At 37.7% G+C, this 15971-nt stretch overlaps 1 protein-coding gene, 1 long non-coding RNA gene and 1 pseudogene across 9 annotated transcripts in view; 2 read left to right on the top strand and 1 right to left on the bottom strand.

The window, feature by feature from the left end:
- Window positions 1-11699, bottom strand: part of LOC143677675 (uncharacterized) — a 215482-nt gene extending 203783 nt beyond the window's left edge. Inside the window, exon 1 of the long non-coding RNA XR_013172788.1 lies at window positions 10690-11699. This is a non-coding gene — a long non-coding RNA (uncharacterized LOC143677675). The remainder of the gene's footprint in view (window positions 1-10689) is intronic.
- TANK (TRAF family member associated NFKB activator) overlaps window positions 1-15971 on the top strand; it is a 119400-nt gene that overhangs the window by 14507 nt on the left and 88922 nt on the right. For 3 of the 8 annotated variants that reach the window (XM_077153993.1, XM_077154000.1, XM_077154001.1), the window contains exon 1: window positions 11013-11129. The exons of 2 other annotated variants lie outside the window; for them this stretch is intronic. The gene's annotated coding sequence lies outside the window, so the exon portion shown is untranslated. 3 more of the 8 variants (XM_077153995.1, XM_077153999.1, XM_077153996.1) reach the window with 2 other exon arrangements.
- The window catches only part of LOC143675765 (putative RNA-binding protein 15B), a 32011-nt pseudogene continuing 27744 nt past the window's right edge, over window positions 11705-15971 (top strand).

Here is a 15971-nt window from a genome sequence, read left to right on the forward strand (position 1 = left end):
CATTAGAGTTAAGACCATAAAACTGTTAGAAGAAAATGTAGGGAAATATATTATAAATCTTGTGATAGGAGGTGGCTTCACAGACCTTACAACCAAAGCATGAGCAATGAAAAAAAAAAATGGATAAATGGGCTCTCCTCAGAATTAAACACTTTTGTGCATCAAAGAACTTTTTCAGGAAAGTGAAAAGGCAACCTATACAATGGGAAACAATATTCGAATGTATAAAGAGATTCTACAACTCAACAACAAAAAGACAAACAACCCAATTTTAAAAAATGGGTAAAAGAAATGAACAGACACTTTTCAGAAGAGGAAACAGAAATGGCTAAAAGGCACATGGAAAGATGCTCAACTTCACTGGCTATTAGGGAAACGCAAATCAAAACCACAATGAGATATCATTTCACACCCACTAGAATGGTCATTATCCAAACAACAGAAATGACAAGTGCTGGAGAGGATGTGGAGAAAGAGGCACACTTATCCACTGTTGGTGGGAACATAAAATGGTGCAACTGCTCTGGAAGGCAGTTTGGTGGTTCCTCAGGAAGCTAAGTATAGAATTGCCATATGATCCAGCAATCTCATTACTAAGTATATATTCAGAGGAACTGAAGGCAAGGACACAAACGGACATTTTCATATGGATGTTTATAGCAGCATTATTTATGATTGCCAAGAGACGGAAACAGTACAAATATCCATCAATGGATGAGTGGCTAAACAAACTGTGGTATATACATATGATAGAATATTACACAGCTATAAGACAGAATAAAGTCATGAAGCATGTATTAACATGGATAAGCCTTGAGGACATTATGCTGATAAGTTAGCCAGAATCAAAAGGGCAAATACTTTATGATCTCACTAATATTAACTAACATTAATGAGTGAACTTTGAGAGTTAAAGTTAAGAACACAGGTTACCAGGAAATAGAAAGAGGATAGAGATTGGGCATTTGGAGTAAAGAATGTGCAACAGGATTGATTGTGAAAAGTCAGATATGGATAGCACAATACTATCTGATGGTAGCATAATAATATAAGCTTACTGAATGAGGCTGAATGTAGTATGGTTGAAGGATAAGGGCTGGGGCATGTATGATGCCAGAAGGAAACATAGAAGATAAAGACTGAGATGGTATAACTTAGGAATGCCTAGAGTGGACAATGATTGCGATTAAATCTACAAATATAAGAATGTCTTTGCATGAGGGAGAACAAATGAATGTCAACATTTTGAGGTGTTGAAAATGGGGTGGTATACAGGAAAAAAAATACAATAAATGCAAGCTAGGGTCTATAGTCAACAGTAACATTTTGTAATATGCTTCCACTGAATGTAACAAAGACAATATGCCCAAACTAAATGTCAATTAGCAGGGGATATGAGGACAGGTATGGGATTGTTTGCAGAAGAAAAGGAAATGTCTTCATGTAGATTGTGGTGATGAACACATCGCTATGTGATTATATCAGGAACTATTGACTTTTTACTTAAGTTGGATTGCATGATGTGTGAATAAAACTGTTTAAAAATGAACAGATATACACATGCTGGAGAAAATGAGGAGTGAGAGATGTACCTAATCACTGTTGGTGGGGAAGCTAAGAGGTGACTCCCTCCTGGAAGGTAATGTGGTAGTTCCATAGGAGGCTAAGGGTGGGGTTGGTATATGATCCCCCACTGGGTATATACTTGGAGGAACTGAGGGTGGGGACACAAATGGACATTTGTACACTAGTGTTTATGGCAGCAGTGTTCACAATTTGACTTGTTTTAATTGGGAAATTTTCTCAGCCTTAAAACTGTGAGCTAGAAACTTATTAAATTCCCCTTTTTAAAAGCCATCCCATTTCTGGTATATTGCATTCTGGCAGCAAGCAAACTAGAACAAGGATCATCTCAGTTGACCCAGAAAAGGCATCTGGAAAAATCCAGTACCCCTTCCTGATAAAATCACTTAGAAAACTAGGAATAGAAGGAAACTTCCTCAACATGATAAAAGGCATATATGAAAACCCATAGCTAAATTATACTTAATGATGAAAGACTGAAAGCTTTCAAGAATTCCCACCATTACCACGGTTACTCAACATTGTATTAGAAATTCTAGCCAGAGTAGTTAAGCAAGAAAAATAAATAAAAGGCATCTAAATTGGAAAGGTAGAAGTACAAATTTCCCTATTTGCAGATGATATGATCCTATTTACAGAAAACCCTGAAAAAATCTACAACAAAGCTTCTAGAGGTAACAAATGAATTTAGCAAAGTAGCAGGGTAAAAGAGCAGCACTTAAAAGTCGGTAGTGTTTCTATACACAAACAATGAACAACCTGAAGAGGTAATCAAGGAAAATTTTTCATTTGCAATAGTAACTAAAAGAATAAAATATGTAAAAATAAATCCAGCTAAGAATGGAAAGGAGCTGGCTAGGATTCTCAGGGCCAAGATGGCGGCGTAACAATGTGCGTGTTTTAGTTCATCCTCCAGAACAACTACTAGATAACCAGAAACAGTACAGAACAGCTCCTGGGGCCAAGTCAGTGACCGGACACACAGCATACCCCAGTCCGAACCAGCTGGACTGGCTGCGAGCCTCCCCAGAACCGTGAGTTCCCCAAGCCATGGCAGCTGGCACCCCTCCCCCACAGGCTGCTTCCCAGAGGGGAAAGGAAAGAGACTTTAAGAGCAGCAGAGGCTGAGCCTAACCAAACACCAATTGTGGCATTAATCAACTAATTCTGACTATTAAAAATAGGCCCCCAGTTTAGGTGAACCTGGTCAAAGCTGAGGTCACTCATTTTCGCCCCAGCGCCAAGGGGGCAGGACTAATGGAAAAAGAAAAAAAAAAAAAGGAAACAGAGGTTTTTGTGGCTGTGTTACTACAAAGGCTTGACTGCCTCTGGATTCAGCAGCAAGACTTCTCAGGCTGCAACTGCCCCAGGCATAGGCAGAAACAAGCTCCTTTCAGGGTTGTCTCAAGCCTGTGCCTTCCCCAGGGGAGGGGTGAAGCCCAACTCAGGTGTAATCCCTCCCTAAAGGAATTCAGACACCAGGGCTTGGTAATTTGAAGTATTAAAACCAGCCTACAACCTCTCCTCTGTCTCCACCATGCCCCAGCAGGGAGAGTCTGCCAAAGTTAAAGGTACAGCCTCATCTTATGCTGGTGGGGCCTGCAGGCAGACAAGTGCCACATACTGGGCAGGATAATAAAAATAGAGCCCAGAGACTTCACAGGAAAGTCTGCCAACCTGCTGGGTCTCACCCTCAGGGAAAACCAACACAGGTGTCTCTTTCCTCCTGATAGGAGGCCAGTTTGGTCTGGGAAAATCTGGCTGGGGTCTATAATACCTGTGTAGACCCTCCTCAGGGTGGGGGGGGAAAGGCACCATATAAGCAGGGCAAGAAACAAGAAAACAAGAACTGAAAAATTATCCTCTGTTAAACAAAACCTAAGCTAGAGGTACAGAAAAAGCTGAACTGAATGTCAAAGAACAAAGAGACAACAAATTCATCCAGCAAGAAAACCCTAGGTAAAAGAAGTGAAAGCAATCTCCAGAATAAACTAATTAAGGTAATTAAATGCCTAGACGCCAGCAAAAAATAACAAATCACACTAGGAAAACTGAAGACATGGCCCAGTCAAAGGAACAAACCACCAATTCAAATGAGACACAGGAACTGAAACAATTAATTCAGAATATACGAACAGACATGGAAAACCTCATCAAAAACCAAATCAATGAATTGAGGGAGGATATAAAGAAGGCAAGGAATGAGCAAAAAGAAAAAATTGAAAGTCTGAAAAAACAAATCATAGAACTTATGGGAATGAAAGGCACGGTAGAAGAGATAAAAAAAACAATGGAAACCTACAGTGGTAGATTTCGAGAGACAGAACAAAGGATTAGTGAACTGGAGGACGGAACATCAGAAATCTGACAAGGAAAAGAAAATACAGGAAAAAAATGGAAAAATATGAGCAGGGATGCAGGGAATTGAAAGACAATATGAAGCACACAAATATACATGTTGTGGGTGTCCCAGAAGGAGAAGAGAAGGGAAAAGGAGGAGAAAAACTAATGGAGGAAATTATCACTGAAAATTTCCCAACTCTTATGAAAGATTTAAATTACAGATCCAAGAAGTGCAGCGTACCCCAAAGAGAATAGATCCAAACAGATGTACTCCAAGACATTTACTAATCAGAATGTCGGAAGTCAAAGAGAAAGAGAGCATTTTGAAAGCTGCAAGAGAAAAGCAATCCATCATGTACAAGGAAGCCCAATAAGACTATGCATAGATTTCTCAACAGAAACAATGGAGACAAGAAGACAGTGGGATGATATATTTAAATTATTAAAAGAGAAAAACTGCCAACCAAGAATTCTATACCCAGCAAAATTGTCCTTCAAAAATGAGGGAGAAATTAAAACATTTTTACACAAAAAATCACTGAGAAAATTTGTGACCAAGACACTGGCTCTGCATGAAATACTAAAGGGAGCACTAGAGACAGACACGAAGGCAGAAGAGAGAGGTGTGGAGAAGAGTGCAGAAAGGAAGACTATGAGTAAAGGTAAAAAGAAGGAAAATTAGAAGGATGTAGAAAAGCCAAAAGGCAAAATGGTAGAGGAAGGTAATGCCTGGGCAGTAATAACACTGAATGTTGATGGATTAAGCTTCCCAATTGGGGGACATGGACTGGCAGAATGGATTAGGGAATGGGACCCGTCTATATGCTATCTCTACTCAAAGGACATGAGGGCAAGGACACATACAGACATTTGCACACCAAATGTTATAGCAGCATATTTACAATTAGCAAGAGATGGAAACAGCCAAAACGTCCATCAACAGACGGGTGGCTAAACAAACTGTGGTATATACATATGATGGAATATTATGCAGCTGTAAGACAGAATAACGTTATGAAGTATGTAACAACATGGATGGACCTTAAGGACATTATGCTGAGTGAGATTAGCCAGAAACAAAAGGACAAATACTGTATGGTCTCACTGATATGAACTGACATTAGTGAATAAACTTGGAGAATTTCGTTGACAACAGAGACCATCAGGAGATAGAAATAGGGTAAGGGAGCTGAAGGGGTCCAGATTGTGCAACAGGACTGAATGTAAAAACTCAGAAATGACAGCACAATACTACCTAACTGTAATACAATTATGTTAAAACACTGAATGAAGGTGAATGTGAGAATGATAGAGGGAGGAGGGCAGGGGGCACAAATGAAATCAGAAAGAAAGATAGACAATAAAGATTGAGATGGTATATTTTAGGATTGCCTAGAGTGTATAATGACAATGACTAAATGTACAAATTTAAAAAATGTTTTTGCATGAGGAAGAACAAAGGAATGTCATTACTGCAGGGTGCTGAAAATAGATGGTAATTGATATTTTAAAATTTCAACTTATGTGTGAGACTAAAGCAAAAAATGTTTATTTGGTACAAAATTTATATTTTGACCAGTGCATTTCCTAATATAACTTATGTAGATAGCTTGTTTGAACAACATAAGTACACGGAACCTTGGGTAGGACACGAGATTTTGTTGGTTTGTCCAGAGTGATGTCCCGATGAATCCCAGAGTGATTTGAACAGTGAATAAAAAAGTATTTGCAAAGTCCCCTTCGGGGAATGGTGAGAAAGGGGGAAAATTCAACCACCCCAAGTTGAATTACTGATATTTTCACAAGCAGTGTAGACAACCAAAGCTCTAGGCTGAGCCCCCAGTCGTGGGGTTTCTTCATATGAAACTTGACCCCACAAAGGCTAGGTCAAGCCTACTTAAAATTAGGCCTAAGAGTCACCCCCAAGAGAACCTCTTTTGTTGCTCAGATGTGGCCTCTCTCTCCAGCCAACACAACAAGCAAACTCACCACCCTTACCCTGTCTACGTGGGACATGACTCCCAGGGGTGTGGACCTTCCTGGCTACGTGAGACAGAATTCCTAGAATGAGCTGAGACTCAGCATCAAGGGATTGAGGAAAACCCTAGAATGAGCTGAGACCCAGCATCAAGGGATTGAAAAAACCCTCTCAACCAAAAGGGGGAAGATTGAAATGAGACAAAGTGTCAATGGCTGAGAGATTCCAGACAGAGTTGAGAGGTTATCCTGGAGGTTATTCTTATGCATTAAGTAGATATCACCTTGCTATCAAAGAGGAAATGGAAAGGCTGGAGGGAACTGCCTGAAAATGTAGAGCTGTGTTCCAGCAGCCATGTTTCTTGATGATGATTGTATAATGATATAGCTTTCACAGTGTGACTGTGTGATTGTGAAAACCTTGTGTCTATGCTCCTTTTATCTGCCTTGTCAACAGATGAGTAGAACATATGGAATGAAAATAAATAGGGGGAACAAATGTTAAAATAAATTTAGTTTGAAATGCTAGTGATTAATGAGAGGGAGAAGTAAGGGGTATGGGATGTATAACTTTTTTTCTGTTTTCGTTTTATTTTTCTGTTGTCTTTTTATTTCTTTTTCTGAATTGATGCAAATGTTCTAAGAAATGATCATGATGATGAATATGCAATTATGTGATGATATTGTGAATTATTGATTATATATGTAGAATGGAATGATCACATATTAAGAATGTTTCTTTCCTGTAATTTTTTTAAAAAATTAATTTAAAAAAATAAATAAAAAGAATGGAAAGGATACAGAAAACTACAAAAACATTGCTAAAAAGAAATTAAAGAAGACCTAAATAAATGAAAGGATATTCCATGTTCATGGATTGGAAGACTAAATATCTTTAAAGTGTCAGTAGTACTCAAAGCAATTTATAGATTCAATGTAATCTGAACCAAAATTCCAACAACCTTCTTTGCATAAATAGAAAACATAATTATCAAATTTATATGGAAGGATATGTAAGACCTCTGGAAAAATCTACAACAAAGCTACTAGAGCTAATAACAGAGTTTAGTAAGCTGGCAGGACACAAGATCAATATGCAAAAATCAGTAGTGTTTCTATACACTAGTAATGAGCAATCAGAGGAGGAAATCAAGAAAAAAAATCCATTTACAAATAGTAACTAGAAGAATCAAATATCTAGGAATAAATTTAACCAAAGATGCAAAAGACACACACACGCAAAAAAAAACAAAAACAAAAACAAACAAACTTAAAAAACATTGCTAAGAGAAATCAAAGAAGACCTAAATAAATGAAAGGACATTCCATGTTCATGGATTGGAAGACTATAAATCATTAAATTGTGAATCCTACCCAAATTGATTTACAGAGTCAATTCAATCCCAATCAAAATTCCAACAGCCTACTTTGCAGAAAAGGAAAAGACAATTATCAAATTTATTTGGAAGGGTAAGGGCCAAAGAATAACCAAAAACATCTTGAAAAACAAGAATGAAGTTGGAGGACTTACACTTCCTCACTTTAAAGATATTACAAAGCTACAGTAGCCAAAACAGCATGGTACCGGCATAAAGATAGATATATTAATCAATGGAATCCAACTGAGAGTTCAGAAATAGACCCTCACATTCATGGCCATTTGATATTTGACAAGGCCCCCAAGCCTACTCAAGTGGAACAGAATAGTCTTTTCAACAAACGGTGCTGGGAGAACTAGATATCCATATCCCAAAGAATGAAAGAGGACCTCTCTCTCACACTTTATACAAAAATTCACTCAAACTGGATCAAAGACTTAAGTCCTTAAAACTCCTAGGAGAAAATGTAGGAAAGAAATTTCAGTATCTTGTGGTAAGCAACATTTTCTTAGACTACACCCAAAGCATAAACAATGAGAAACAATAGATAAAAGAACCTCCTCAAAGTAAAAACTTCTGTGCTTCAAAGGACTTTCTCAAAAGAGTGAAAAGACAGCCTATGCATTGAGAGAAAATATTTGGAAACCTCAGATCAGATAAGGTTTGCTCATTACTAGTGTATAGAAACACTACTGGTTTTTGCATATTGATCTTGTGTCCTGCCAGCTTACTAAACTCTGTTATTAGCTCTAGTAGCTTTGTTGTAGATTTTTCCAGAGGTCTTACATATCCTTCCATATAAATTTGATAATTATGTTTTCTATTTATGCAAAGAAGGTTGTTGGAATTTTGGTTCAGATTACATTGAATCTATAAATTGCTTTGAGTACTACTGACAGTTTAAAGATATTTAGTCTCCCAATCTATGAACTTGCCATATGTGCAGATTTGAAAGGATTTATGTACCCTAGACTAGCCATGTTTTATTCCTAATTAATCTTGTGAGAGCAACAGTGCTTGCATTAATTGTTTAATATCCAGAATAAATAAAGAAATCCTACAGTTCAACAATAAAAGGACAAACAACCCAATTTAAAAATATGGGCAGAAGACTTGAACAGACATTTTTCTAAAGAGGAATCACAATCACAAATGGCCAAAAAGTACATGAAAAGATGCCCAATATTACTAGCTATTAGAAAAATGCAAATTAAAACCACAGTGAAATATCATTTCACGTCTACTAGAACAGCCACTATTAAAAAACAAACCAAAACATAACAGAAAGCTACAAGTGTTGGAGAAGATGTGAAGAAATAGGAACACTGTTGGTGGGAATGTAAAATCATACAGCCTCTATGGAAAGCAGTTTCGTGATTCTTCAGAAAGCTAAGTACAGAATTGCCATATGTTCAGGTTTGAAAGGATTTATGCACCCTAGACTAGTCATGTTTTAATCCTAATTAATCTTGTGAGAGCAACAGTTTCTTCTAATCTCTATTCAGTACTATAGGTTGGAAACTTGACTAGGTTATCTCCACAGAGATGTGACTCAATCAACTGTGGGTATTAAACTTGATTAGATGGAGACGTACCTCCACCCATTCTACATGGGTCTTGATTAGTCTACTGGAATCCTATAAAAGAGGGGACATTACGGAGAGAGTTCCTTTTGAAAACGAGGAGAGAGCCACAGAACCATGACAGAATGATGAGAGAAGAACACCACCCAGGAGCTTCATGAAGTAAGAGGCCTGGAGAGAAAGCTAGTAGACATTGCCATGTTTGTCATGTGCCTTCCCAGTTGAGAGAGAAATGGTGAATGTCATCGACCTTCTAGAACCAAGGTATCTTTCCCTGGATGCCTTAGCTTGGACATTTTTTTTATAGACTTGCTTTACTTGGGACATTTTCTTGGCCTTAGAACTGTAAACTAGCAACTTATTAAATTCCCCTTTTTAAAAGCTATTCCATTTCTGAGATATTTCATTCCAGCAGCTAGCAAAATAGAACAGTAACATAATTTAAAAATTTTAAAAATCTATGGAACTATACTGCTAATTAAAGTCTGTTATACCACAGTCTTAACAGTACAATTACAAAACTGTGCTTGCATAAATTGTAACATATGTTCCACACCATTGCAAGGTTTTGGTGGTGGGTTGGTATATGGAAATTATTTTATTCACGATTGTTCTGTAAACCCATAGCTTCTCTAATAAAAATAAAATAAGCCCAATCTTCAAGATAATGCAGGTAGAATGCCCTTCAGCTTGTCAGGTTTTTAAATTTTTAGACTTATTGGCCTAAGAATAGGGAGAAATTGGTGCAACCAGAACCCAATCCTCCTGCTCTAACAGGAAAAGATACTATCTTAAGAGCAGCAAAATGGGTACCATATGGCCAGAACAAAGACAACTCAAGAACTCCAAAGCTAGGCTTGAGTCTTTCTGGCTGAAAAGAGAACCATGGGCTATTCAGCTATTCAGGTATGGCTAGCCAAGATCCTTAAGACAGAAGAAGCATTGTTAACTGTGAAAATTTCATCAAGTATCTGTAAGGCAGGAGCTGCCAACAATAAATGGCATTCACAGTCATTTTAATATTGGCTATCAAATTGCTCCTACAATGTTAGTGTGCCTGTACTTGGTGGCAAGGTATTTCCAAACACCATTTACCTATGATAGACCATATGTGTGAAAGTGGTGAGAGTATTAAAAATAGATTGTCGTATGTAAACCATACTTCAATAAAGCTATTAGCATTTTTTAAAAATTAAATAAATATATCGTCACCATGGAAGCTTCTGAGAGTGCCAGGTGCTTTCAGCCAAATGCATTCTTCCTCCAAAGTGGAGATTTGGGCCTTCAGCACTCTTAGGAAGCTTTCAGATATGCTGCATGTTTGACTGATCCCTTTTCCTGAAAGGAATTCCAGGGACATCTTTGGCTGTGGGAAGGAGTCAGCATGATAGCGGTGACTCTGGACAACACCTTTCATTTGCAAAGCAGTGCCTTATTGGATCTGATCCTCTAAATAAACCATTCATCCAGCGAAGTAGATTTATCTTGCTTTTGTTTGTCAGATAAGAAAAGGAAGATTCATTTAGGTTAAGCAATTTGCCTAAACTAGTAGGTATGAGAGCTAAAACTGGAAGTATTAACACATTTACTACAGTAGTTAAAATTTCTATCTTGACGAATACTCGGGCATGGCTAGGAATAATGGGGAATTTTTAAATCATGCAAAATTTTCCAATAAAATTCTACTTAAGGCCATTTACCAATCATACAACTTGAGCAAGTACATTTAATGACAAAAGTTAGTAGTTGGGGAAAAAGTAAATGGGATGTTAGGGTGGAGGGTGTGAAGACATATTGTTTCTTAGACTGTTCACTTTAATCACCTTAATCACGTTCACATGAGGATCTATACAAAATAAAGACTCCTGGACTTCATCCCAGTTCTGAACCGAAATCTCTAGGAGTGGGTTGGTGAACCTACACCTTTAACAGCCTCTCAGGCTATTCTTATGTACCCACAAACAGTTAATGTTAAACCTGATTATTTACTGTTTGGTAAAAATCTGGCCAAGATCCTCAGGTGACCTTTAACCTTGTCACTGGACTCTTTTTGGTCTTTGCTGTTTTCCGTGAGAGGTGGAGCCGGGCAGGGCGAGGCTGGGCGCGGCCCGCACTAGCCTGGCGGAGTGGACTGCGAAGGGTTAATGACTCCGCGCGCAGGCGCCGCCCTCTGAACTGGAACGGAAAACAACTTCCGGTTAGAGTCACTCGGCTGGGCGCCGCCGACGTGAGACGTGAGAGACGGGCGCGGACTCCCTCAACTGTGAGTAAGAAACTTTGTGAACAAGTTGGCGGGTCCGAATCCGTCTAGCACGGCAGCGGAGAGCTTGTGCGCGTGAGCGAGAGGAACGGGCCGACAGGATAGGCGCCGCAGGGAGAGAAGCGGAGGAGCTGCAGTTCTCAGGGAGATGTTTTGTGCGAGAGGAGCAGCCTCTGACCGGGTCCCAGAGCGGAGACCGGGAGGGGTTTTCCCGGCCGGTGGCGTCGGCGCAGCAAAGACGTCCCCCGCCCCAAGGGCACCGGGGGAGGGATCCGGCCGAACTCCACGTCAGCCGCTCTGGGTGACTGACATCTTTGCCTGGAAAATGGGGACAACGGGGCCTGCGGGGTAGAGGTGAGCAGAGGACCCCGACAGCAGTGCTTCTGACCTTGGGACAGGGACTGCCTCTCAGAAGCAAATGCCGTTGCGATTATTCCTTCGAAAACTTCGTAATAGGTTCCTCTGTTGTTTTTCCCAAAGCACTTGCACAGTTTCGTTCTCTGCTTTCCTGTGGGGTGTCATCATAGCCTTGTCAATGAGAGGTTAGGTAACTTCCCAGAGGGTGGCAGAGGGAACGGATGGCCGAAGCGGAAGGAGCAGTAGCAAATTTTGCCCGCAGTGGGAACCCAGGCTTTAGGTAGAGACTCCACCCGGATGTAATCTGATTAGCATCGAGTTGCAGGTTTGTGAAATGTGTGGTCCTGAAGAAGTCAAAAAGGAGGAGAAAGATATTCGAACGAAAAAGGAATGCGTCTCTTTTTGTTATGTTGTAATAAGCAAAAGTAGAGAGCAACCTTGGTACTTAGACTGCCCTTTTTTTCCCGGAAATGCTTTTGACAAGTTATTAAAAGGGAGAAATGGCACTCACTTTCTGTGAAGTGAAATAAAATGATCTGCCTACCTACCACGGTTGAAGTATACATTTCGAAAGAGAGAGAACAGAGAAACAAGCACTGTATTCTGTTGAGATAAAAAGTTTGTCTCCATTAGGGAGGGGGGAAAACCCTCATGATCAAATGTTGCAACCAAGTATAAAGGAGAAAGTGAAACTTCTGGGTTATCTCCCCAACCATTAGGAATCCAAGGCCTTCAACATCTCTATTATATGTGCATAAACATACCTATTTTTCTTTCTTATGAAAGTAAGCTTACCTACACATACTGTTCCATGATTTGCTTTTTAGATCAGAAATATATAGTGGAATCTTTGCCTTGCCTAGCTCTACCTTTATCGTTTTGGTGTCTGCGTGGTTCTCCATTGTCTGGTTGTACCATAATATAGTTAACTAGCTCTTAATATGGTCTCTCCGTATATTTTGTGCTTTATTTTTCAAAATCGTTTATTTTTAATAGGATGCAGATATATTAATCCTTTGTGAAATATATGGCAGTTTTTTCAAGAAATATCAGCCTTTTCATTTAAAATGCCCAGATTTTGTATCTAACTGAAAAAGGTAGACCAGAAATTAAGTGTTCCTCTGCATTATCAGTTAATTATTTTTGTAATATTTTATGCTTTACTCGTTAAAACACTGAAAATTATTTTTGTACATTGTATAACAGGGATTTAACTTTATTTCGTTCTTTTTACTGATTGGATAGCCATTTTGCTTACAAACTATTTGTGGAAATCTGTTAAGTACTTCTCAAGTGTATTTGGGCCTCAGACTTTTCTGTTGCTTTGGCCTATTTTACACTTCTATACAGCTACTTGATTATGGTATTTTTAGTAATTCATAGGGCGAATCCTTCATTGTTTTTCTTTTTCAAAATTTTCTTGAATATAATTCTACATCTTTAATATAAAATTTAGAACAAAGTGTGTGTACCATTAAAGTAATCCCTTTGAGGTTTTAGCCTTTAAATTCTCTAATATTCTGTGGCTATTAGGTAGATGAGTGTTTGTATATCTAGCCAACTTTCCAAACTTATTAATTTTAATAAATTGTGTCTCAAATTTTGTAAGAAAATAATCATGGAAATTTAATGATAATATTATCTCTTCCTTTATTCTTATTTCTTTGGTTTAACGAATTGCTGGATTCTCCAGAACAATGATAACAGTGATGCTAGCCATCCTTATCTTGTTTCTTAGTTTGGGATTGTCTTTATTATGTCAACATTAAATATGAGGTTTACTGTTAATTTCCCCCAAATGCTGTTTCTCAAACCAAAGAAGTTTCCTTTAGTATTTCCAGTTCACTAGGAGTTTTACAGAGAACGAATGTTTGGATTGTGTCCAAAGTCTTTTCTTTCTTTCCTTTCCCCTTCTTCTGTTTGCATTGGCTAACACTTTGAGAATAATATTAAATAATAGATTTATGGATATCCGTTTGATGTATATATTTCTTATGTTAAGATAATATCCTTTCATTAATACTTATGGAAATATTTCCGTCATGAATAGAAGCTGAATTTTGTTAAATGGCTTTTCAGTATCTATTGTGACATTGTTTTATTTCTTGGACTTATTAGGATGGTGATTTTTTTTAGTAGATTTCCAGTATATGAAGAAACCTTACACTTGATCATGAAGTAATATTTAAACATGTATTGGCTGTTGTTTGATAACATTTTTATTTAAAGCCAGTAAGTGAGTTTCATCTATAGTCATCTTTTTCTGTGGTGTCTTTGTCAGGTTTTGATATCAAGGTTATGCTGGCTTCATAAAAAGAAATGGGAAGAGTTCCTTCTTTCTCTGCGCTGAAATATTTTAAATAGCAGAAGAAATCTCTGTTCTTTGAAGTTCTGAAAGAATTTACTCATAGAACCATGTGAGCCTGAATATATTGCTCACAAAACAGCAACATTATTCAACAGAAAGGTCAAGATCTTAAAACAAAAATCCTCAGAGTAAATTCAAATAAATGAAAAGTTCTGAGACACTGATAATGTTAAGAACAAAGAAGAAATGCTGTGCTGAGCTTGGTCATTTTTACTCTTTTTTTTTTTTTTTTTTTTTTATGGTCAGGGGAAATCCTGTAGTTGACTAAGGCTATAAGTAAAATGCCTTACTGCCCTTCCCCTCCTGTACTGCCATTGCATTAGAAAAGAAGGGCTTTTGCTTCCGCATGGACAGATTCCTCTATGACCTGAAAGAAACCAAGAATGAAACACAATTGGGAAAGTATCTGTTTCACTTTGTTGTCACTAGCCTCCCAATTTTGCCAGGAAATTTTTTTACTTCAAAGATAGTGATCAAGGGCGGACCACAGTGGCTCAGCAGGCAAGAATGCTTGCCTGCCATACCAGACGACCCGGGTTCGATTCCTGGTGCCTGCCCATGTAAAAAAATAAAAATAAATAAATAAATAAAGGGGATGACCCCTGCTTATAAAAAAAAAAGATAGTGATCAAGCTAATATTCTCCTGTAGCCACATCCCACAGGGGAGTTTCAAAATAAATGATGAGAAAATAGACAAGCTTAACATGCCTTACTTAGTTAACATGAAGTGAAAATCATTAGCACAGTTTAGGTGTGTTGGTATATACACATACATAGAGCAGGATGACTGACCTCTAAGGAATACAAAACTGGTCATCTAGCCAAAACTCACCTTTTTACTCAACTAATAGTTTACTGTTCATATGTAGATAATAGTGTATTGTATAATAATCGGTAGTATTAACTTTTATAAATTATACAATTTTGATATAACTTTGATCACTTTCAAGAACATGATTTTAGGTAGGTAATTTAGTAATATACATCTGTGAACTGTGATGGGTGCCTCAAGACACTCATAAGTGTTATTTACAGCAAGATATAGGCAGTATGTGAATGGTGGGGTATTCGTTTTAGTATTTTAATCTGTGTTCCTTTACTCTGGCAAACAGTATTTATTGACATGATTTGGGAATTTGTTCTGTACGGACAAGGACTTTGCATGTTTTTTAAAATCATGTTCGTTATTCAAAAGTAAATGGTCAAAATAGATAGCATGTTGATATAATGGTTCACTAATTAGTCTGATATGATGTATTGGTTGAGTAGCTATTACTACTCTTTATCCTTTTTGTTTTCTCATTTTCTTGTAAGCATGGATGTTTCTCTTTAATTTTAACTCATTTGTATTCAATTATATCAAGCCCACTTTTAGTTTCTATTTCCAGTAGGATTTATGCTGTGACTGCTATTTCCTGCCTCTGCTGTCTTGTGGCCATGGTTTTGAATCATGGCTAAAAGGAGAGAGGAGGCTATTATGTAGAATAGGGAACAAAAATCTTTCTATAATCCAGGTACAAGATTTTGAGTCATCTTTAGGATAAGGTGTTTAGAAAATATTAATTGAACTACGCTGTGGGTGGGTGGCTAGTGTGTAAAGTCTTTTTAACTGTGAATAATATGACAATTGTTCAAAAAAGTTGAGGGAGATGGAAACAGACAGTGGTGTCAGGTACTATGCAACCGAAACAAGCCTTTGGAAACTATTTGGTACATGTGTTGTCAAACAGGTAATTTTGCTGTGGAGGGTGACTTGCTATAAGAACAGAATTAGGGATTGTGGGAGCAAGATAAAGGGTATATTATTTAAAATTGTTTAAAGAAAATTTATCAGAGCACATCAACTGTTATTATTAGATATTTAAACATAGCATTTTACTGTAATATAATTTCATGGCTGGCCCTAACTAAAAATGCCTTTCTCCTTGATGTTGATGTTTCTTAACCTTTTAAAAATCCATGTTTCCTTTTTTTTTTCTTTTTATGTTATATGGCGAGGGTCACATTTCATTCTTTTTCTGTGTATCACCTTTTATTGCAGCACCATTTGTTGAAATTTTTTTTGTTTAGTTTGGTTTGCATTTGTGCATGGGCCAGGCATATTTCCTTTTTGATAAAT

The sequence above is a fragment of the Tamandua tetradactyla genome, chromosome 3 (genome assembly GCF_023851605.1).
Source record: "Tamandua tetradactyla isolate mTamTet1 chromosome 3, mTamTet1.pri, whole genome shotgun sequence".
Taxonomy (NCBI): Eukaryota; Metazoa; Chordata; class Mammalia; order Pilosa; family Myrmecophagidae; genus Tamandua; species Tamandua tetradactyla.